The sequence below is a fragment of the Notolabrus celidotus genome, chromosome 20 (genome assembly GCF_009762535.1).
Source record: "Notolabrus celidotus isolate fNotCel1 chromosome 20, fNotCel1.pri, whole genome shotgun sequence".
NCBI classification, from domain to species: Eukaryota; Metazoa; Chordata; class Actinopteri; order Labriformes; family Labridae; genus Notolabrus; species Notolabrus celidotus.
In genome coordinates, this window is record NC_048291.1 from 20,837,847 (window position 1) to 20,861,711 (window position 23,865).

Below are 23,865 nucleotides of genomic sequence, written 5' to 3' on the forward strand. Positions count from 1 at the left end.
CTCTGGTGTTGGACATATTCAGAAGAGTTGCCCCTCCCCCCGCAGGCCACAGCAATCCGCTAGCAACGCCATCCCACATTCAGGCCCTAAAAAAAAGCACAGTGGTCATAAGCTCCAAGGGCCAGGAGGAGGAGATGTGCATTATGGTAGAGATACATGGGGTTGCGATTTGTGCTTTGTTGGACTCTGGAGCCAGAAAGAATGTGCTGCCGCTCCACCATTTCAACTCCATCTCTGCAGACATTAAACCACCAATCCAGCCATCAGATACACAAGTTATACAAGGCATCGGACCTGAAAGTTTGACTGTGTTGGGCGAAGTTGTCTTGCCTGTGCACATTGATAGCAGGAGTACCGAAGTGACTTTTATCGTAGCCGACACTGCTGCGACCACAGAGGTCATCATGGGCCAGCCATTCCTGAAACAAGCGCAGGCCCGCCTGGACTACGGCCGGAGGGAGATAACCCTCTTCGGGGAAAAGGTTCGTCACTTCAACCCCTGCCTCCAAGCTGAAACACGCCTGGTCAGGATTGCACGCACAACGGTATTGGAGCCAGGACGTGAGTATATTGTGCCTGGTGCCTCACGCCACCACCCTGCTGTTGAGAGAGACATGATGCTGAGTCCTGCAAAGAACTTTATCGAGAGACACCTCGTGTTAGTGGCCCATGCTGTGGTGCAGCCGCAGGGATCCGCCAACATCCCCATCAGAGTTTTCAACCCTGGCGCAACACCTGTCACCTTAAAAAGAGGAGCTGTGGCCGGAGTCCTTCAGCCAGCCCAAGTGTTAGAGGGGGCGGAGCCATGTGCTATGAGAAGTCCTGATGTGTTAGAGCCCAGTAACCCTGTCCCTGTTTCTGTCCCCAGTCACCTACAGACCCTGTATACTGAGAGCTGCCTCTGTCTGTCTGAGGACAACCGCAGCAGGCTAGCTCACCTGCTGCAGTCCTACGGAGATGTCTTCTCCACCAGTCCCACTGACCTTGGCCGCACCAGTGTCGTGCAGCATGACATCCTAACCACACCTGGGCCACCTGTTAAACATCCACCTCGCAGGATGGCCAGAGAAAAGCAAGTAGCAGCTGATCAACAGATGCAGCAAAGCCTGGACACTGGCGTGGCCTGCCCTAGCAACAGTGGTTGGGCAGCTCCGATCGTGATGGTGAAAAAGAAGGACAAAACTCCCAGATTGTGTGTCGACTACAGACCCCTTAATGAACGGACTATCAAGGACGCTTATCCCCTGCCACGCATCCAGGACACACTGGACACACTGTCCGCTGCAAAGTACTTCAGCACACTGGACTTGACATCAGGTTACTGGCAGGTGGAGATGACACCCCGGGCACGCAAAGCTGCTGCTTTCTGCACTCGTAAGGGCCTCTTTGAGTGGAACGTGATGCCTTTTGGACTGTGTAACGCACCAGCCACGTTCCAGCGGCTTATGGATCGTGTGCTGGGCGGATTGCAGTGGGAAACGTGTCTAGTGTACCTCGATGACATCATTGTCCTGGGCCGGGACAGCGACCAAATGATGGAGCGGCTTGGGCAGGTGTTTTCCAGGCTGCGTGAGGCCAACCTCAAGCTGAAACCCTCCAAGTGCTGTCTGTTCAGGGAAGAAGTGTCTTACCTTGGACACATTGTTTCTGCTGACGGTGTCGCTACTGACCCCCAGAAGATCCAGCAGGTCAGAGACTGGCCCACCCCTCAAAACGTCTCAGAGGTGCGGCAGTTTGTGGGCCTGGCCTCCTACTACCGGCGGTTTGTAGCAGACTTTGCCTCGATTGCAAAACCACTACACGAACTGACTAAAAAGTATGCACGCTTCAACTGGACTGTTGAATGTCAGCAGGCGTTCATAGAGTTAAAGAGGCGACTGATTGAGGCTCCTGTCCTGGGCTACCCACTCGACAAAGGGGAGCTACTCCTCGACACCGATGCAAGTGACTTCGGCATTGGGGCTGTACTATCTCAGGTCCAAGGGGACGAGGAGAGGGTGTTAGCCTATGGGAGTAGGAGGCTGTCTGCTACGGAACAAAACTACTGCACTACCAGACGGGAGCTTTTGGCAGTGGTGGAGTTCACGTCTCATTTCAGGCAGTATTTACTCGGCCGGTCATTCACAGTCCGCACCGACCACAGCAGCCTGCGCTGGCTAACCAGGCTAAAAGAGCCCGAGGGACAGCTTGCACGCTGGCTGGAGAAATTGGCTGAGTATGATTTCAGAGTGGTTCACCGGCCTGGGAGGGACCACCAGAATGCAGACGCACTCTCAAGGAGACCCTGCAGAGACTCCTGCCCTTGCACAGTGCCTGATCCCTGCATCAGTAGTACCCACAGCCAACACAAGGGTGTGCAGTGTGATTTGATCAGTGATGCTGCTGTGACAGTTGCTGCTTTGTTTCCTGCAGGGCAACCGCCAGTGGGGGTAGTGGGGCCTGAAAGCCATGCAGACAGCAAGACAGCAGAGCCAGAGTTATCGATAGTGGGGGTAACGGACAGTGTTAGCAGCGGTAGTGGTGCCAAAGCTCTCCCAAGCATCAACCGGGTGAGTGAAGCAACCCACACTGAACTGTTTAGTGGTTGGACTCTAGAGCAGCTCAGTACAGCCCAGGAGACTGACCCTGACATAGCGCCAGTGTTTGCTTGGGTGGAAAACGGGAGGACACGACCACCCTGGGCTGATGTTGCAGCTTGTAGCCCTGCCACCAAAGCTTATTGGAGCCAATGGAAAAGACTGTATCAAAAAGATGGAGTGTTACTGAGAAAGTTCTACTGCACTGGAGGAAAAGTAAGCCATCCACAGATCCTGCTTCCACATGCATTCCGCAAACCTGTGATGGAGCAGATGCATGACGGTCCTGTGGGTGGGCACTTCGGTGCAGAGAGGACTCTAGCCCGCCTCAAAACCAGGTATTACTGGTACAACATGAGAGATGATGTCACCTTGTGGTGTCGCACTTGCAACAGCTGTGCTGCAAAAGCCCGTCCAAAGAAAACCCCACAAGCTGCCATGGGCACAGTCAGAGTCAGCACGCCCATGGAGAGGATTGCAGTCGACTTGATGGGGCCTTTAAGTGAGACTGAGAGATACAATCGCTATATATTGGTTGTGCAAGATTACTTCAGTAAATGGGTGGAAGCCTACCCAGTCCCTGACATTCAAGCATCTACAGTTGCAGAAAAGATCGTCTCTGAGTGGGTGTGCAGGTACGGAGCCCCATACTCCCTCCACAGCGACCAGGGCACCAACTTCGAGTCAGCTGTTTTCCGAGAGATGTGTGAGCTGCTAGGGATCGAAAAGACACGAACAACTCCCTTTCATCCAAAGTCCGACGGTCAGGTGGAGCGCTTTAATGCCACCCTGCAGAAAATACTGGCCTGTGTTTTTGCTACTGTTGCAAAGTAGTGTTAGTTTTTCAGTATAATTTGTTAATTTTGTTGACTACCTAAGGGACCGGAGTACATTGTGATGAGAAAAACTGTTTACCTGCCTGCTTCCTAAGATGCCTAAGCCATAGTTTGATGCTCAGACAAGTCGGAATTCTTCAAGGATGCCCCATATTTGATTATTTGTGTGCACTAACAATGTTTCTTTCCAGCTCCTGCAGTTTTGCTATGGACATTTTATGCTTTATATGCCTGGGGGTATGTGAAATGTGCAATTTTTGTGCCTGTGGACTCTATAGGGGCATTGCCTCTATTTGATGATTTCTTCCACTTAGGATGGGCTGTTTATAGTCAGCTGGGTGGGATGAGCTAATAAGAGGAATGTTCTGTGTTGGGAAGTCCTGTGATTTCTTTATTGGTATTTGTGGTATGCTGGAGTGATATTAATGTTTTCATTATCATCCAGAGTGGGGGTAGTGTTGCCGGACTGAGCATGCGCCTGAGAGTGTGATGGATTATGGGTAGTGGAGTAGACGGGTAGGAAAGAAACAGTAGAAGAAGAGCTAGAGAGAGTAGGAGAAGTTGAGATGAATGTATGTTCTGACAGTGTCCTGAAATAAAGAGGTGACCCGGTTCTTGCAACTCGTCTCCACTGCAAGTTATTGTAAGCAGCCCGGACTGCTTGTTACCAGCACTACAACGAGCCAAACAGTAGTGTCGTTTTCTACGGCAGACGCCACGGAGCTGAAAAGGTAACAGAAGATCAACAAATTCAAGAGAGTAAAGATATGGGGAAAAATTTGTCATTTTAGTCTGTATATTATTTTGCCAGCACTTTAAGAGGAATGTGGTGCATCTTGTGAAGTTAAACATCAGCACAAGTTTAATAAATAACTGAATACTCAATAATTTAACACGTCAGATTAATCAACTGTGATCAATTGTGCAAAAACACTGAATCCATTCTGAGGATGGACAGTCTGATAGGCAGTCTAAACATGCTTCTGCATCTGCTGTTTGTCTTCAGTTGTTGGGAATAACTTAACAACATGATCCACATTCTGCATATTAGTGCTGACAACTGGCTGCTCCTCTGAAATCCTCCGATAAGTTATTATATACAATTAGCCCTGTAATTGTGACCTCTCTCTCTCTCGTATTGTACGACTTTATTGTCACGGATGTAAACTCATTGTCGGAAATGAATGCCTTTATTTTCATAACTTCACAACTTCTTCCTCAAAAATGTACAATTACTTTCTCTAAAGACTTTCATTTCTTAAAATTCTGACTTTTTTCTTGTAATATTACAACTGTATTCCTGAAACTTAAATTCCTTTCTGTCTTCATGGCCCAATCACAGACTCTTAAAGTAGGTTGAGATTTTTTGATAACAAACACAGCTTACACATGTACTGGACAATATCAGCAAAGCAAGACAAGGTGTTATAACTGTATTAGTGATTGTCCAATAGTTATTTTAAAGATTAAGATTTTACATATGCTCTTATCATAGCTCATTATATATTGTTATAGATTTAGCAGCTAAAATGACTTTTTTCTAAATGCTCCACTTGGCTTAAAATTGATGCACCAGGATTAAGAGACGTAGCTTTCTGGAAGGGGCCCTCTTGCACTTTCAGTTTTAACAGTTTAAGTAAATTATGCCCTTAAAAATTATGTAATCTACTTGAATAAGAATGCAAGACTTGTAATGAAGTATTAATCTACAAGTGTGGTATGCTTCTCCTACTTCCCCTTTCTGATAGGGATCACTTTTGAATAGAAAACCTCAGGTGCTGTAGTGTTATCTTGTTCAAGTTACACCAACAAATAGTCTCCCTGTCAGCACAAAAATGGGAACAAATCCTGCCTTCCTTCATTGGAATAACAGAAACACACTGGCTGCCACATCCAGTGGAGGTTCGGTCTTAATCCCAAAGAACATCAAAGCAGCCACGGAGGAGACGTTTCCAAGAACCTGAGCTGCTTGTGCCTCGAAACCCCATCTGAGCAGAAGTGCTCGCTTGGTGCCCCCTGTCAGCACCTCAGAAACCTTCTGCTTACTCACATCCATCTCTCTCCTGGAGGATTCTCCCAGGTGGCTCAGAGCTTTCTGTGAAACCATGATGGAATGCACTGAAATGGTCTTTTCATTAGATGGAGCAGCAGCGTGCACAATGCGATGCAGACAGACTCTGTTTCACTAATGAAAATCTTCTCCATGGAATAGAAAGCAAAGTGATGCTAAAGCTGTCAGCTTTGTAGTCACTATTTATTTTACGTAACATTTAAAACTTTATTTATTTATAAAATGAGAACCCAGACATTTAAGTGACTCCAAACTGAAACACTGCTTACATGCATGCCTATATTTGCAGAGCTATTGTAGAAAATACTACATAACCATTAACAAAATATTAGAGGAAAACATCAGACACTGCGTGAGGTGCTGGCTCTCACTGAAGAGAGTGTTTGCTTTAATAAATTCCCTGTTTTTTAATGTGACAAACAAATAAACCGAATGGATTTGATCAGCAAATTCTCTGCATTTAAATCAGCTGATCTGGATTGAGAGCAAACTTGAGTTGACAACAAGAAATGATTACAGTCATTTCAATCAGAGGCCATCTTAACCACACATTCAGTAGTTAATCCATTTGTTTGTCATGCAATACCTTAAAGCCTTGTATTTTACTTTGAGCGTGGAATTCACTTATTGCTTCAGTGTCCAATTTTATTCCATGATCTCAAAAGAGTCAGAGCTCGAGTCTGTGACAGCATACAGGCCAACATGTATTGGCTTGTGTCGCAGCAGATCCCTTAACAAGCTTGCAGGATGCAGTATGTGCATGTTTATTAATTTGAAGGATGGAGTTAGATTGCAACAGTTTCTTCATTCCCAATAGCAAAACAGGGCAAGATATTCAAACGGAACTGTAACGTGAACATCCACTGATTATTTTCATGCGAGCCACTGTGTTATCATGTGTTTACAACTCCTGGCATTAGCACAAACTTACTAAATTAGATCAGAAATAAAGATTTTTGGAACAAAAGTTAACATTAGTCATTGAAGAGAGCATTTTTTTTTAAATGTGTGTATTCGTAATTCATGTCAACTGCAAGTGTTCTGAATGCATAGGCTACAGTATGTGGTCAGTGATTTATGTTTGGTCTTTCATTACACTAGCTGAAGCCTTGTTTGGCTAACAGGTCGAAATACAGCTACCGTTGTACCCAAAGAAAATAACTTATTTGTTGTACTGTGTTGTTACTACTAACTGAATAATATATCAAAGGGTTTGTTATCTTCAGGAATTTACTCTATTTAAATGTAATTTTCCACTTGTTCTAGTCTTTTATGCAGTTAAACAGCAGGCCATTGAGGCTAATAGGTGTTTTAAGCTTATTCAGACATTAGAGAGCACTTTAAATAGCCTATACTTAACAAAAACGTAATTAGCCTAATTTATAGGCCTAATTAAATTATATTGAGCAGCTAAAATTAAAGGGTGTTGATGCAACAAGGCGTCCAGTGACATTTTAAAGTTGTCATGTCCTTCCATGCTAGTTGCTTGTCCAACATGTAGCCTGACTCAGACACATAAGGGTCATGCTAATAATTAGCTCTCAGTGTTAGCTAACAGGTTGCAGAGATGACTCATAGTGAGGACAGCAGAGACAATATGATAGCCAATAACTCTAAGAATTGGTTATATTAAATTGTTATGAAAGGGACACAATGTAAAATGAATAACTTGATTTGATTTTTGATTTGATGACTTTATTTCGAACATGTAAAAGTAAAAATACAAGAAAAAAAGCAGAAAAGAAGAAAGAGTTATACAAACATACAAGAAAAAAAGAAAGAAACAGAAAGAAAGAAAGTTAAAACTTATCTAATCCTACCCCTCTATTCACTATTTTCTGCCATGTTACGAGTGCAATCCCACACTTCAAATCTTCTTATATTATCTTCATATTTACGCTAACAAACAAAAGTAAACCCCTCGTGATTCTCAACACTAGTCTTCCTCCTTGTACCTCATGAAAATCATTTCTTTGTACATCTTCTTGAATTGAATTATGTTCAGACATTGCTGTAGTTCCATATTGAGACTGTTCCACAGTTTAACACCACAGACTGAAATACAAAAACTTTTCCTTGTGGTCTGAACATCATCTTTAATCTCAACTTCCCTCTGAAGTTATAACCCCCCTCTCTTTCACAGAATAATCTTTGAATATTCCCTGGAAGGAGATTCTTCCTAGCCTTGTACACAGTTTGTGCAGTTTTACAATCTATGAGGTCAAATAACTTATTGAGGTAAAACCATAGACTGTATAAAATATGGACGTATCCGTGACGTCACCCACCTGTTTTTGAAGCCAATCGGCAGCGGCAGCCATATTGCTTCTGTCGAGCCAGTGTGACGTAAAGAGGCGGGCTTTGAGCCTCCTAGCCAACAGCTACAGTGTTCCCACAGGTAGCTGTGCCTCTCATTGGAAGACTAGTAATCTCAATATCTTCGAAATTGCCGCGTTAGAAAAAAATTCACCCCCCTCACAGTGAGAGGACATCAAGTAATGAGCTATTCAGACTACACTCATCTTTTGTACCAGGCTGTAAACATGTTTATTTCTGCTATAAAGATCGTCTTTTTCCCATTCATGTGTATGTGACTTCCGGTACTTCTGGAGCCAGCCTCAAGTGCATCCTAGATGAACTGCAGCTTTTAACACTTTCGCGTTGACTCAGATTTTTTGGAGGTTGCCGCTTGGGTAAAACTCAAATATTCAGTTTTATTCACACTGAGCTGTCGTACGGAAGAGGATTAGGGCCATTGAAAACGCAAAAAAAAATAAGATACTTTTTTTTTATTGCTGTTAATATTCTGAGAAAAAAAGTCAGAATTCTCACTATAATGTCAGAATTCTTATTGTTATCCCCAAATTCTGACTTACATCTCAAAATTCTGTTTTTTTTCTTAGAATTCTGACTTTAATCTCAGAATTCTGACTTTAATCTCTTAATAATAATAATAATAATAATAATAATAATAATAATAATAATAATAATAATAATAAAAAAATGGCCCTTAATATATTTATGTTTTTTCAATGGCCCTAATCCTCTTCTGTACTGTCGTGTTAACTCTATTGAGACATGTGTGGTTAGTGCCACCGTAGATATAAAGGGTTAAACCCCGGTTTGAGTCCCCGGACCCTTCTCCCCTTCTCTGGCGGAGGATATCGCTTAGTCACCTCCGTTCCCCGGCAGAAGCAGCGCCTCCCTGTGTACACACCGATTGGTTGGATGTCTTGACGGACTCGCCTTCTCCACAGACCGTCTCCAGTCCAGGGCGGGGCTGACTCTCCGTCAAACTGAATTAGCCTACAACCGGCAGAAGAAAACTTACCCCGGGTCGGTCCATGGAGCAGTGTGGGAATGCTCTATTCGTAGGCGGGGAGCAGAGACCCGGACGGCAGCCACATTTCGGCCACATACATCAGCCTGGACTGCCCACACTGCTGCTGCTGTGAACAGGAGAGACCAGATTTAACATCACGGCACCGGGCTGGGCTTAAAAAACATCTGCGGGTTGGAGAAAGAAGCGTGTTTATTCCTGCTGCTATCAGGATGATGTGAGAAATTACTCATTTACTACCTTGGAGAAGAAAAAATCTGTGGAACCAGGTTTTTTTTCCACTGCTGGAGATCATCTGAGCTGCTTGTTCTAAGGGTAAGTTATGACATTATTTCATGAATGTCTCCTGCGGTTTGCCATACGGAAGGCAGCGACCGGAGGAAGCGGTCGCGCGTCGTGATCTTGGAGGAGAAACGAGCTCATAGTCGATTGAATAACTGGTCGTTTGGTCGACATATGAATCCTTTACATACAGGCTGGACATAGTGAGCAGGTGCTGGGTATTTGAGCTGCTTGAAGTGGAGTTTTTAATGTAAAGTAGGTTATTTAAAGAGCTCGAGGAGTGTAGGTAATTGGGTCTTACCTATAGGCCTGATCACCTTTAAAAAGTGTGAAGTAGGCTACTCGTGTAAGAGATGCTGAAGTGAATCAATGAAGTGTGAAATAAGCTTCATTTATAAAATGACACATGCTGAGAGGCTGAATTACTTTTTTTTTTTTAATTTTTAATTGAACTTGCCCCAAGTATTATTATTTTTTTTATCTGAACCACAGTAGAGTAGAAAAAAAGCTTTATTTAATTGGTTTATTTTGGAAATATGATCTAATTTCCCTGGAGATGATGGAGGTTATCAGTGCCCTAAATATTCATTTAAGATGAAGTGATCACACATGACTGTTGTTGAACAATTTTGCAACACATCACGCTTAAAGTCACACCATGACCTCACTCATCTTTGTCATCCTCCTCCCACTCCGCCAATCCACCACCTCCTCCCTGCTCTTCCACCTTCTTCTAGTCATCACCTCCTCCTCATCACCATCCTTTTATTAATCTATCAGCAAATTCAAACATCTCACAACGTCATGTTGAGAATCCGTGGATGAAAAAAGAGCAGCCAACGTGCTTCGTTGACCCCTTTGAACCTGGAACTATTCTTTCTTCCTTGGATCTTTGTTTTCTTCTGAATTGCGGTTTTTCAAGAGCCACTAACACACAGTGACTCCAAGTGAGTCATGGCAGTCAGTCACAAAGGGCACAAATTCCACATAATCATACGCATGGAGGGGCCACCTAAATGTCTAGATTTGACTCATCTGTGGATGAAAGCTCCCAAAGTGCAAACTTGTTGTCACAGGGAAGGCTACTCACTCCAGAGTCCCACAATACCTGGCCAGACCGAAGTGTAACCGTGGACGTACTGTAATAGAAACTGCTGAGTTATTTTGGCAGACAGGACACAGGACCACATGGCCTGGTTTGTGTGCCCAGTGTTCCTGAAACTGTATCACATGGAGGGAGGGGGTATCATGGCTCTGGATGATGTAATCTCTCAGATAAAGCAAGGCCCGTATGTGTGATAGTGGCAGGCATGCCCATCCTCTGTATCTACTCCAATATTCCCGATATGCGTGTGTGTGTGAGTGTGTGTTTATGTGGGTGCATGTGGGTACGTGATACTTGGAGAGAGCCGGGTGTAGCTCTGCTCAGGCAGGTGGACCTTCCAGGCCGGTCTGTGTTGACTGGCTGGTATGTGAGTTTTTCAGGGGGGCTGCTGAAGGGGGCCACACTGTAGTCATGCCTGCATGACTCATGGCGCGGTATCTGTCTGTCTGTCAGTCTGGCCAAGATCACAGTCATGTACAACTGCTTTACAGCGTCGCCTTTCGAAAGAGCTACAGGATTTTACGCTCAGTGATTATGCAACATCTTTATTCCTTCTTCAGGAGACATCTCTTCATACGTGCATGCATCACTATGCAACAGCTCCACTGTGATGCTTTTCATATGTGGCCTAATCACTTCAAGATGATGCACCGTAAACCGGACACAGTTTTTGAACTCTGGAATGGGCTCTCTTTGCAGATTGTAGTCTTCGTTTGGATTACATAGCGGCTCCAGATTTCCTGGAAGAACCCTCTGAAACCGGCCCGTTTCTTGACCCAGGGTGTACTCTCTCTGTGATTGTTAGTCATTTTCTTCAGTCCCGTCTGGACAGAGCTCTCTCTCTCGAAAACAGACGGAATGAGCGTCACTGGGTTGAGCAGTCCCGTGTGTGTGCTGAGCACATGCTTTTCCAAATAACCCCGGGCTGTTTCACCAGCAAACACATCTGCATCACGAGTAAAATATTTGTTAACTTGAGAATTGTGTTTGCCAAGCGGCCTTGACTTAACACGTCTTACTGACCAGGTTGAAATTTGCTCTGAGAATACATTTAATAAGTAATATGTAACACGGAAGCAGTTTAACATGATGTAAGGCTGCTTTGAAGCCTGTATCTCTGCCTGTAATATTTATTGTTCTTTTACTTTGAATGAGGCTACATTGGTTGCACCATACTGAATTTCTTATTGCAGTTTGGTGCATTTTTTTAAGCTCGTTCTGCGACAATCAAACTCTAAATATTTGACATCTTTATTTAACTTTAAGGGCTGTAACCTGTTGCTTCTTTCTGTAGAAACTGCTACGTTGAACTGGCTCCTGGTGTTGATTTTTGAATATGGGGCACGGCAGCAGTACCTGAAGAGGTCAAACATGTAACCCAACTTGTTCTACGACTTTAAAAACAATATGCATGCCTTCCTGCTAAATATATTGGTTACAACCGTTCCCACAACTGCAGACGTCGTAGCTTGAAAAGCATGTCAGGTATGGTTTTTATAGGGATTGATGGCAAGAGAGCCCGCAGGCGGTGTTTGATCTAAACCACACCGGTGCTCGTGCAGCTCGTTCCTTGATTCTTTTCATGTTACGGTTTTGACAGAGTTGTCAAGTGTGGGAGCTGATTTTTTTTCCCCGCACGTCAAGCGATGTGGTATGTGTGGAAAAACAGAGACGAAATAATGTGAGAGCAAGAAGAAATGTCCGATCCCTTCCACCTTTTTATCTGCAGAGAAACAGAAGAAGGAAATGTGCATCACTCGTTGCTCAGTGATTGTAATTACACAGGTAGAAGGCTATCTGCTGCTTGTAGGCTTGGCATGGAAACACAGCACACTAAGTACTGCATCTCAGAGTGCTTTCCTAGCTCACAGCTCAGTTGTGTGACTAACAGCCCTTGCATTCAATTGTTTCACATCCCATGACATCCAAACGCTGGCATGATGCAGCGGCAGCCATGATGGTGAAGTCAGTTGTGATGTAATGCCATAATACAGCAGCAGGGCTATTTCAGGTCCACCTCTGAGCCTCCAAGGCCTCTGCCTGCCAGTTACCCACCCTGCCCCTCCTCTCAGTCAGCACCTCATATGTCATGAGCCGGACGGATCCATGTAGCGCCATTCACAGAATTTATTGGAACCCTTTTGATGCACAGGTTTGGTGGAAAATCAGAGGTGTGGTGGAGTGTAAAATACGGGTTACTGTGACTTGTTTTCACAGTTATCTGGTAAAGCCAACATCAGGCTGTAGCAGGGATGAAAACATCTAATTTTGGGGTTGCTAGTTATAGGGTGTTGCTGCTCCCATAGCTTTTTTTTTTCCTCATTGACTCTGTATCTGAGGCTGGTTAACCTCAGGACAAAGCTCATTTCCTGGGCCTGTGGGAATGCTGTGTTTTTTTTTTCTCTGAAGGCAAGCAATGCCTCTTTGAACTTTGATCTTCCGCTTTGAGAATGAAGAGGTCTCAGAGGGCGGGTTCGGAGGTAGCTCAATAAATATCTGTCTTCACCGGCTGCTTAAGACAGTAATATGTTGCTTTCTGGTGCGTTGCGGAGTTGTGGGTTAAATCCCTTGACAGGTTTTATTTCAAAGCTTACAACAGAAGGTGCGTATATTTGATGGCCAACTTATAAAAAGCCAGTTCAAAGATACGCACCTTCTGTTCTACAAAGGAAGAGTTGCACAAAGAAAAATGTATCTTCCTAAATACGTTAAGATAGTTTTTTTGGCTGCTTTTTGTGCCTTGTCAGCCTTGCAACACATCTGAAACGACTGCCAACTTGTATGGAACCGAGTCCCATTTTCCCTGGAAGTAATAAGTTACACAGGGGTAAAGATCAAATTAGTAACCTCTTACCTTTAACTAGTGTAGGACCCTTTACCAACAGCGGGATCATTGAAATGGCGTTAAAGCCAGATGTATACCTAGACTGTTTTTCACCCATTGACCTTCCTGAACTGGTTTCAACAGTTTCTTCAGCTAAACCATCGACCTGTCTTTTAGACCCAATCCCAACTAAGCTGCTAAAAGAAGTAATTCCACTAGTTAGCAGTTCTTTACTAAGTATGATTAATATGTCTTTACTGACAGGCTATGTACCTCAATCATTTAAAGTAGCTGTAATTAAACCTCTCCTTAAAAAGCCCACTCTTGATTCAGGCTCCTTATCTAACTATAGGCCGATATCTAACCTCCCCTTTATCTCTAAAATCCTGGAGAAAGTGGTGTCAGTTCAGCTCTGGGACTTTCTTAAGAGCAACAGTTTGTTTGAGGACTTTCAGTCGGGGTTTAGAGCCCACCATAGCACAGAGACTGCACTGTTAAAAGTAACCAATGATCTACTAATGGCCTCAGACAGTGGTCTTCTTTCCGTACTTGTTTTATTAGATCTTAGTGCTGCATTCGATACGATTGACCATCAAATCCTGTTACAGAGATTAGAGCAACTAATTGGCATTACAGGGACTGCGTTAGCTTGGTTTAAATCGTACTTAACAGATCGATCTCAATTTGTTCACGTAAATGAAAAGTCCTCAGTGCAGACCAGGGTTAGTCAGGGAGTTCCACAAGGATCAGTGCTAGGACCAATTCTTTTCACCTTATATATGCTTCCTCTAGGTAACATCATGAGGAAGCACTCTATTAATTTTCATTGTTATGCTGATGACACTCAGCTCTATTTATCAGTGAAGCCAGAAGAAACCAATCAGTTATCTAAATTAGAAGCTTGTCTAAAAGACATAAAGACCTGGATGACCAGAAATTTCTTACTGCTAAACTCAGGAAAAACTGAAGTGATTGTTATTGGCCCCAAACACCTCAGAGAGACTTTTTCTAATAATATAAGTACCTTAGACGGCATTAGTCTGGCATCCAGCACCTCGGCTAGGAATCTAGGAGTCCTATTTGATCAAGATTTATCCTTCAAGTCCCAAATTCAGCAAATCTCAAGGTCAGCCTATTTTCACTTGCGCAATATTTCTAAAATTAGAAACTTCCTATCTCAGAGCGACGCAGAAAAACTAGTCCATGCATTTGTTACCTCCAGGTTAGATTACTGTAACTCCCTCTTATCAGGCTGCCCCAATAAGTCTCTAAAGATTCTTCAGCTAGTTCAAAACGCTGCAGCTCGAGTATTGACTAAAACTAGGAAGAGAGAGCACATTTCTCCAGTGTTAGCTTCTCTACACTGGCTCCCAATAAAATGTAGAATAGACTTTAAAATCCTTCTTTTAACCTACAAAGCCCTTAAAAATCAGGCACCCTCGTATCTTAAAGAGCTCATAGTGCCCTATAACCCCTCTAGAACTCTACGCTCCCAACATGCAGGCTTGCTAGTTGTACCTAAAATCTCTAAAAGTAGTATGGGAGGTAGAACCTTCAGTTATCAGGCCCCTCTCCTTTGGAATCATCTACCAGTCAGGGTCCGGGAGGCAGACACCCTCTCCACTTTTAAGAGTAGACTTAAAACTTTCCTTTTTGATAAAGCTTATAGTTAAGCTGGATCAGGCTTGGACCAGCTTTTGTCATGCTGCTATAGGCCTAGACTGCCGGGGGAACTGGCACACTGACACACTGGGATCCTAGCTCACCTTCTTCCCCCCAACCCCTTCATCACTTACTTTAACTCTGCCTGTCCCATTAAAGTTACTAACCATAGACCTTTCTGGAGTCCCTGAGCTCCATTGTCTCGTAGATTCCTCTGAGCTGCCGTTGACGTCCTCCTGCTGTGGACGATCTGGACTCCAGCTGATACGGACGTGCTGGACTCCAGCGGCAACAGCTTCTACGACTCGTCTCATCACTATCACCTCTCTCTCTTACTCCCCTCTATCTGTCTTTCCAGACCCAACTCAGTCGAGGCATGATGGCTGTCTAACATGAGTCTGGTTCTGCCTGAGGTTTCTGCCTGTTAAAAGGAAGTTTTTCCTCACCACTGTAACTAGCTAAATACTGCGATGTGCAATGCTCATGATGGATTAAGGTGGGGTCAGACTGAGTCTTACCCTGTCTTGGTGTTGGGTCTCTGTTCATAATTTGACATAGTGTGGTCTAGACCTCCTATGTTTGTAAAAGCGTCTTGAGATAACGTTTGTTGTGATTTGGCGCTATACAAATAAAGATTGATTGATTGATTGAGGGGCTTAAATATGTTCTATTTTAGGGGTATAACCCCAAACAAGAAACATTTTTTGATACAATAATGTTTTTTAGGCTTTTTATGCCTTGTCAGTGTTGCAACTCATCTGAAACGACTGCTTATTTGTAAGGCAATACAGTGAGCCCAGTCGCAGTTTCACTGTAAATAATAAGTTACATAGGGCTTCAATATATGTGCTACTTTAGGGTTATAACCCCAAAAAAGAAGCGCGTTTGAATGTTTTACTTGCAAGTAAGTTAACTGAATTATAAATACCATTTGAAATACATCAAAAAAAAATTTGCAAGGCATTTTGTGCCTTGTCAGTCTTGCAACCCTTATGAAATGACTGCCAACTTGTAAGGCAATCTGGTGATCCAAGTCCCAGTTTCACTGTAAATAATAAGTGACACAAGGGCTTCAATATGTCCTACTATAATGATATAACCCCAAAAAGGTACATATGCTTTTTTTAGTGTTTACTTGCAATTCAATTAAAATACATACAAGTATTATCTTAAAAATTATTGTTCCTTGTTAGTGTTGCATCTCATCAGAAATGACTGCCAACTGCAATCTGGTGAACCCAGTCCCAGTTTCATTGTAAATCAAAAGTTACATGTGGGGCTTTAATATGACCTACTTTAGTGATATAACCCCAAAAATAAACAATTTTTTTAGTCTTTTACTTTTCAATTCAGTTTACTGAATTATCAATATCATGGGGGAAAAAAAGTAGAAACACAAACTTTGCCTTGTTTGTCTTCAAAAGGAGAAGAAACGACAATTAAACATTTGTTTGTTGTTCTGAGGAAGTCAGGAAATCTAAACACTGATGGCCTTCTGTGACAGTGTCGAGCAGATTTGTAGCTAAAGTTGACTTTTTTTCCAGAACAGATTGTTAGCTGCACTTTTATGCAGATATTTGTTAATAAAGGTTATTAAATTGCTGTTAGATCACCACTACAGGGACCTGGGATGTCATGTCACATCAAAACCCGCTGATGCGTGATTGATCAATACTAGAATTTGCTACGACAGAAACCAGAGCACTTCCCACATAAAAATTCAGCCCCCTCTCACATACTCCATGTGATGCCTAATCTGTAAATATAGACCGATTCATTAATATTGGAAGCCATCGTCTTGAACGCCGTAACAGCGCTCTGATGTGTCTGTTTACTTTCTCTCAGATCATTGTCAGGCCAGAGGACCATCTCCAAGAACACTCTGCCTGACACAGTGTGCCAGGACTGCTACAGCCGCCATGAGAGTGCAGTTTTAAATAGGATAGCCCTCCCTCCCTCTCTTCCAACCTACCCCCCACCCCACCCCTCTGTCTCTGGCACAGTCCGCCAGAGGCTGCGAATCGTCATTGTGTACCACCAGACTGTTCAACTCAAGTTCACTGAATGTAGCGCACACAAATTGGTGTCTGGACAGTTTCACAAACATCATGTACCATGCATCAAATTCACAGCTGCAGCTTTCTATGGGTGATTTGTGGAGTCCTCTGTGACTTGTCTATAATTTTTTTTTTTCCAGAAGAGGCGGATCTTAGTCAGTTTGAATGCACTTTTGTTTTCACTGCACTTAAACTACTTCAGTGTTGAAAGACCAATGCAGAAAGGGGGGTGCATCTTGAAACCTCTATCGGAAATTAGCTTTACTTCGTTATACAAATCTATTTTTGTAAATCTGTTTGACTGAGTTTGATGTTTGTCATTCACACAGATTGACATGGCATCAAGCCAGGTGCTGTTATTTGAACAAATACCTGATCCTGTAGCTCTCCGCACTCCTTTTCTCCTCCTCGTGCCAACTTTCCTTTCCATCTGCCATTTGTCAGCGCTTGTAAAGCTGCATGCCAGGGAAAATGATGTAAAGCCTTTCATTTATGGTGCCTACTTGATCACGCCCAGTTGTAGTGAAGACACAGCGCATTACTTTTAATATGTGGTGAAGCATATTCGCTCATAAGGCAGGCAAAAACAAACATTGTGAATCAAGAGTAATTTATTCTCGTAGACTGTCAGGGCTTCTACGCCCACTCTGCTGCTTTCACTTCTCTCATTTTGCCAGAATTAGTCTTTCTGTCTCCTCAACAATATTACATTTCCACATCATTTGTCGCTCCTGCACAACAATATTTGCTTTCTCTCAAAATGAGCAGAGCAAGATTGTGGCCCTACATGTTTATTCTGGGACTTAGGGGGAAAACTGACTATATTTCCATACACAAAAGACTGAGAAGGCCTCCCCCTCACTGGGCTTGTGACCGTCCCAAAGGACCTGCCCTGGCCTTCTCAGATCTTCCTGTGCCTTTGTACAGAGTTTTCCATAGATCTTTTAGCCCAGCTGAACTTTACTTTCTTCCTCCCCATCACTCGAGCTTTAATACCTCCCTGATCCCGGCTTGGGAGACCCTAAATTCACCTCTGGTTATTCCCCTGGGATGACCTTTTTCTATCAGTTTGAAGCTTGTTGAATTGTTACTGCATGAGTTTATATTGTCCTGGATGAAACAGACACAGAAAACATGGAACATTAGGTTTTATTTGCTTTGATCAAATCTTTCCTATTGGAGATTTTGACACCAGTATGAGCTTATGTGGGGATTGCACATAATGCCTGAATGCAGACATCCACAAATGCCTCAAAAAAGTCCTGCTGCTTTTAATAATCAGGGCACCTTATGCAACTTTTTAAATTTGGTGCAGTAAACCCTAAACTTCAGTGAATACACTGCAGCACATTGATCTGTGAGTGATTGTATTTATGTTAAAGGTTTCTCAGAGAATTGTCTGTGCATACTAGTTACTAGACTTTCAAGCATTGGATATTGTAACATCAGGTGCTGGCAAATACAGTCAATAGAGGGTGGGCACGTGAAGTCATGGTAGGTAGTGTCACTGCGGTCACATCCAATGAGTGGCAGAAAACACATAGTAGTAACACTGATTTGCAGTGTCAGTGATTAGCATGCATGCTACATAAACACAACAAACGTTTAAATAAAGAGCTGAGAGGTGTACTATGAAAGCAGAATTACAGGGGAAAATCAAGTCTGTTGTTTTCTAGTCAGACTTTTCAGCAATGAAGCCTGCTCTCTTTAACACAGTAAGATGCTAACACTGTGCTAACTTACTTAGCAGAGCGTATCTGGTCTGGATCAGGTTATGTTCAGAGCTTCAGCTTTACACCGGCTGAAATGTACTTTTCTTTTAGTAATCAATCAATCAATCTTTAGTAGTATAGCGTCAAATCACAACACATTATCTCAACACGATTTTACAAACATAGCAGGTCTAGACCATACTCTATGTTTAATTATTAGCAGAGACCCAACATGAAGACAGGATACGATCCAGTCCCCTCTTACTGACAGGACTCAGTCTCATCTTAATCCATCATGAGCATTGCACCTTGCAGTATTTAGCTAGTTACAGGGGCAAGAAAAAACATCCATTTAACAGAAAGAAACCTCGAGTAGAACCAGATTCATGTTAGACAGCCATCTGCCTCGACCGAGTTGGGGTTGGAAAGAGAGATTGAGGAGATTAAGAGAGAGACATGCTTCTGCATCTAAGGTAACATATAAGAGTAACTAAACCCTCACAGCAATTATTTTTTTTTAGCTTAAAACCACTATGGGTACTCAGTAGTGTTGTTGATTAATCTGGGTGTCAATATAGACGTTTGAGTACAAATGACTTAAATTCCTTTTATTGTGTTAAAAATAAACAGAGCAACTGCCCTCAACAGGTTGAAAGCAGTTTTCCTTTAAAATGGGCAGTCATGTTAAATTATGTTTTGCCCCACTGTTGGACTGGTTGGGGCGTGCTGGGCTTGGAGTGTGACGTCAGTACAAACCCTCTATACGTGGATCCAATTAGGGATGCAAATTTCAAGTATTTTCTGTGATCCATCTATGGAAATATTAACAATTAATTATTGATTAATCATTAAAAAAAATGTAAACGTTTTCCATGTCAAAAACAATGCCAAATGCGTTTTTTTTACCCTGAATCAATTTTTTTCTTCATGAAACAATGTATACATGGATTAAAGTTCTCCATCGCCACAACGTATTTCCGTCATTTGGAAAATTAGAGGGGGAAAAAAACTCTACTTGTGCTTTGTTGTGGTCCCATTATGGCCAAGTTATTAAACTGACACTGCTTTCAACAAGTACAGCTGGCCAGAGCCATTGTTTGAACCAATCAGAGGCAGAGCAGGGCGGGTCATGTGCCAATGCGCGATGGGCCCGGGTGCGAGAATCTATGGCGAGAATGCTTATTTTGCAAGAACATCAGAATCTGGTGAAATTTAACACGTGTGGAATGGTCTAACGTTATCTGTGGAAATATATTACTAAATGAGGACAGCTGGTGGGTTCTCTGAGAGCGGCTTCTACGGTACGTTTTAATTCGTTATTGAGTCTCTGTGAAGTTAATGTTGAAGAAGAGGTTATAGTAAACAATGGCGTATAGCGCAATTAACCTTTATATCTTCTTATCTTTTATGGCTTCGTGATTTTTTGGGATGAATGTGTGATAAAAATAAGTTTATGAGGACTCGACAGAACGTGTCTGCCTGACTCTGTAGCCGTAATCAGCGGCTTCTCTTTCCTTGAATTTTGACGGCAGTTCGACAGACGAAGTCTCTCCTGCCCCCCATGGTGTCTCCAGTTCCTAGTACTTTGAGTGTTTTTCAGGTTGAGCTAATTTAGTATGCCAGCATGGATGCGCTGTTTGTTGTAGAAGGCTCCGACGTTTTGACCATTGACAAAACTGTCATAAATAAGTGGAGATGGGTTTGGTTAAATGAAGAGGGGGAGAATAGACATCCTCTCGGTATGTCATGTGGATCAGGCTCATAATCTCCGTGGACATACAGTCATAAAATACTTCAACAAGGGAACTGAACAGAAACATATTTTAGACTTACAGTGTCCAGTTTTCTGTCTACTTGTTCCTATTGAGAAAAATAAGCATGTGAACATGGTCAGCTGTCAGCTGGGAGCGCAATCAAGTCATAATCAGTCTGGCAGCGGAGAAAAAAAGCGCTCATGGAGACCTGTCACTCAGCTGCAGCCCCGAACTGAGAGTCTCTGCTGTGCGCAACAACTTTAGTCAGCTGATTCACGTCAAAACATGCTTTAAACGTTTAACACCTCCCTGATAGCTGGACGAAGTATGAGACCACATGATGTTTGTTCCACGTGAGGAAAAATCGAATAAAACAAAATCTGAGTAAGTGCTTAACAATCAATTAAAGGTGACATATCATGCAAAATGGACATTTTAATGGTTCTCTACCTGAAATATGTTTCCCTTGCATGTCTACGAACCCCCCGAGAATTAAAAAAATCCATTCTGCCCCTGTTCTGATTTCTACACCTTTCTATAAATGTGTGTGAAACGAGCCGTTTCAGACTTCCGTGTTTTTGTTACGTAACAACAATATCCGGTCTGTCACGGAGTCAGAGCTCGGAGCTTGTTCAGCCCATCGACTGTATAAAATACAAATCAACTTCTCCGTTTTTCATTACCTGCAGATATGTGTGCTAACAAGGAGCTTAGGAAGGAGGCATGCTAGTTGTAGGCTGTCTTAATAAACACAAAGGTCAGTTTTACTCCCCACGTCTGCAGATTTGAAGATCTAGTGGATGACTTTTATTTGTCATGGAAAAGTGCTAGCGCTAATTAGCATAGCTACATGTTCATAGCTGTAGCTGTAGCTGTAGCTGTGTACCAAGACACACGTCGACACACTGACAAATAAAACAACAAGAAACACAGAATCTGTGACCAATTGTAGAGATCCGGTGGGTCTCCACGGGTCGGTAAAGATGAAAACAAAACTCAAAACGACTCTTTACCGTCACTGCACGTTTATTGTATGCAGGGGAAGCTTCAGCATAACTCATATGACGTTTCATAAAGAAATAAAATAAAACATAAAACGCTCTCCCTGCGTTCGGTCCAACAGCATGCTGCCCAGGAAGATGACTCAGATCTAACCCCAGTCTTGACCTTAGGTTACCATGGTAATCGACATACAACAAATGTCTCTTAAAGAGACAGTACAGAAGGTGATCATTACATAACCCCCCCTCTCAAAAAAAGGGCCGTCCTCGGGCCACCAAAAGGTAATTCTGAGTCCATTTCAAAACAGAATAAAGACATAGACGAAATGCGTTGCAGCCTGCAAGTTACTATACAGTGACCGATATACTTTTGCTTTTCACAACAGAAAAGGAGAACATTCACATCAAAAGAACACAATACAACAATGTAAAACACAGACCACAAAGGATCCACAACCTCCCCATATGGAAATACCTTAGGTACAAGAGAGTAAAAGAACCATAATAGAATAAACAAAAACCGTTAGAACCCCTAGTCCAAGTCAACATAAGTGAGGGGCCACCTAGCGGCCCACTAACCCATAACTACTTGCGGCTTATGTCTAGGGCGAAGAAAGTAGCGCGAGTTTTGAGTGTGAGGAGTAATGTAGGAATGTTCAACAGAGCCCGATGCACAACCATCAGGGAGATGAGGAGGACTTTCGAAAAGGAAGTCGAATCCATACTCCTCCACCTCCTCCGGCTCCTCTGGCTCCTCCAGGTGAGGGACTGCTGGAGCTACCTCTGTCTCGCAGCCTTGGACGTCGAGTGAAGCTTGAGCGCCACCATCCCAAGTGAAGAAGGGAAGCAAGTTGCAGACATGATGCACACCAATGTCCTGTTCTGACAATGCATCCACCAGCCTGTAGTCCAGATCTGACATCACTTGAACAACCCTGCAGGGACCTTTGAATATTGGTGCCAGCTTGGCAGCAAATCCAGCAGCAGCGTTAGATCTCGGATGAGACTTCAGTCGCACAAGGTCACCGACCTTGAACGTAATGTGTCGACGTTTTTTGTCATAGTGCTTCTTCTGTGTGTCATGACTGAGGGCCATAGTTTGCCGCACATGGTCGTAAGCATCCTGCAGCGAAGAAGTCAACTCCAATTTGTAGTCGTCCATGGACTCAGGTGCACACTCCGCATCTGGCTGAATCCACAAATCCAATGGAGTGTTGAGATCTCTGCCATAAAGGAGAACAGCAGGGGTGTCTCCCGTACTCTGATGTGGAGCTGTTCGAAGTGCGAAGGAGATATGCGGGAGAAAGAGGTCCCATTCTCTGTGCTTGGTGCCCACATAAGCCCTGATGGCAGTCTTGATTGTGCGATTGACTCTTTCTGTTTGGTTTGACTGTGGGTGGTAGGCGGTAGTCAGCCGGTGAACAGAACCCAGTGATGCAACCACTGACTCAAAGAAAACGCTGACAAACTGCACTCCCCTGTCAGACACCAGGTACTTTGGAGCCCCGTGTCTTGCAAAGACCTCTGACACGAATTTCCGTGCAGCAACATCCGCCGAAGCTTCCCGTACTGGACATATTTCGACCCACTTCGTAAAATAGTCAATGAAAACGAGGATGTACTCATTTCCCCGCGTCGATCTCGGCAGAGGGCCTACGAAGTCCACACCAACGAACTCCCAGGGATGTGAGGTCACAACTGGCTGCATGTAACCCGCAGGTTTGCGATTGGTCGGCTTCGTGAGCTGGCATGTCTCACAAGAGAGGACATATTTCTTCACCTCCCCTCTCATCCCTGGCCAATAAACGCGTTTCTGGAGGCGAGAAACAGTCTTGGCAACCCCGAGGTGACCCGCAGTTGGGTGGTCGTGAAAGTACTGCAAGAGCGTGTTGCGGAGTGAGCATGGAACATAAAAACGAAGATCCTTGTATGGGTGAAGGCGGCAGGAGGATCTCTTGTCTCTGAAGTAAATCATGTTGTTATGAAGACAAAACTCAGAAGAGTCAACACAGGACTCATTTTCCAGTTTCTCACGTAGAGCACTGATGACCTCATCACTTTCCTGGAGACTGCGTAGCTGTACCTTGTCATCCAGTATTAGCAGAGGCTGGTGACGAATGTTCAGAGACCCCACAGTGGCGTAAGGGGGAAGCAGGTCCATAGCGTCATCCGACGAAGTTGGGTTACGGGAGAGTGCATCAGGGACTGAGTTTGAAACACCTGGTTTGTGTATGATCTCGAAATCAAAGTCCTGCAGTCTAAGACACCAACGAGCCAGCCGGCCAGAAGGTGATGGGCGTGACATTAGCCACCTTAGGCTGTTATGATCAGTGACAACCTGCACATGAGAACCTTCAAAGTAGGGGCGAAAGTATTCAAGAGCCCAAATTACACCCAAGCACTCTTTCTCAGATGTAGAGTAGGCCCGCTCAGAGGAGTGCAGAGTGTGGCTCGCGAACGCCACTGCTCTCTCCCGGCCTTCACTGTCACACTGAACCAACGCCGCACCCAAACCAACGTCACATGCATCAGTGTGAATAGCAAATTTTCTTTCAAAGTCTGGGAGGACCAAAATAGGTGCAGTGCACATCCTAGACTTAAGCAGGTCCAGGGCATTTTGACATTCGTCATCCCAACTGAAGGGG

At 43.7% G+C, this 23,865-nt stretch overlaps 1 protein-coding gene across 4 annotated transcripts in view; it reads left to right on the plus strand.

Annotated features, from left to right (window-relative positions):
• Positions 1-8,566: 8,566 nt before the first annotated feature.
• The window catches only part of rhbdf1a (rhomboid 5 homolog 1a (Drosophila)), a 47,898-nt gene continuing 32,599 nt past the window's right edge, over positions 8,567-23,865 (plus strand). Inside the window, exon 1 of one of the 4 annotated variants that reach the window (XM_034711575.1) lies at positions 8,567-9,138. The gene's annotated coding sequence lies outside the window, so the exon portion shown is untranslated. The remainder of the gene's footprint in view (positions 9,139-23,865) is intronic. The other 3 variants (XM_034711576.1, XM_034711577.1, XM_034711578.1) reach the window with 3 other exon arrangements.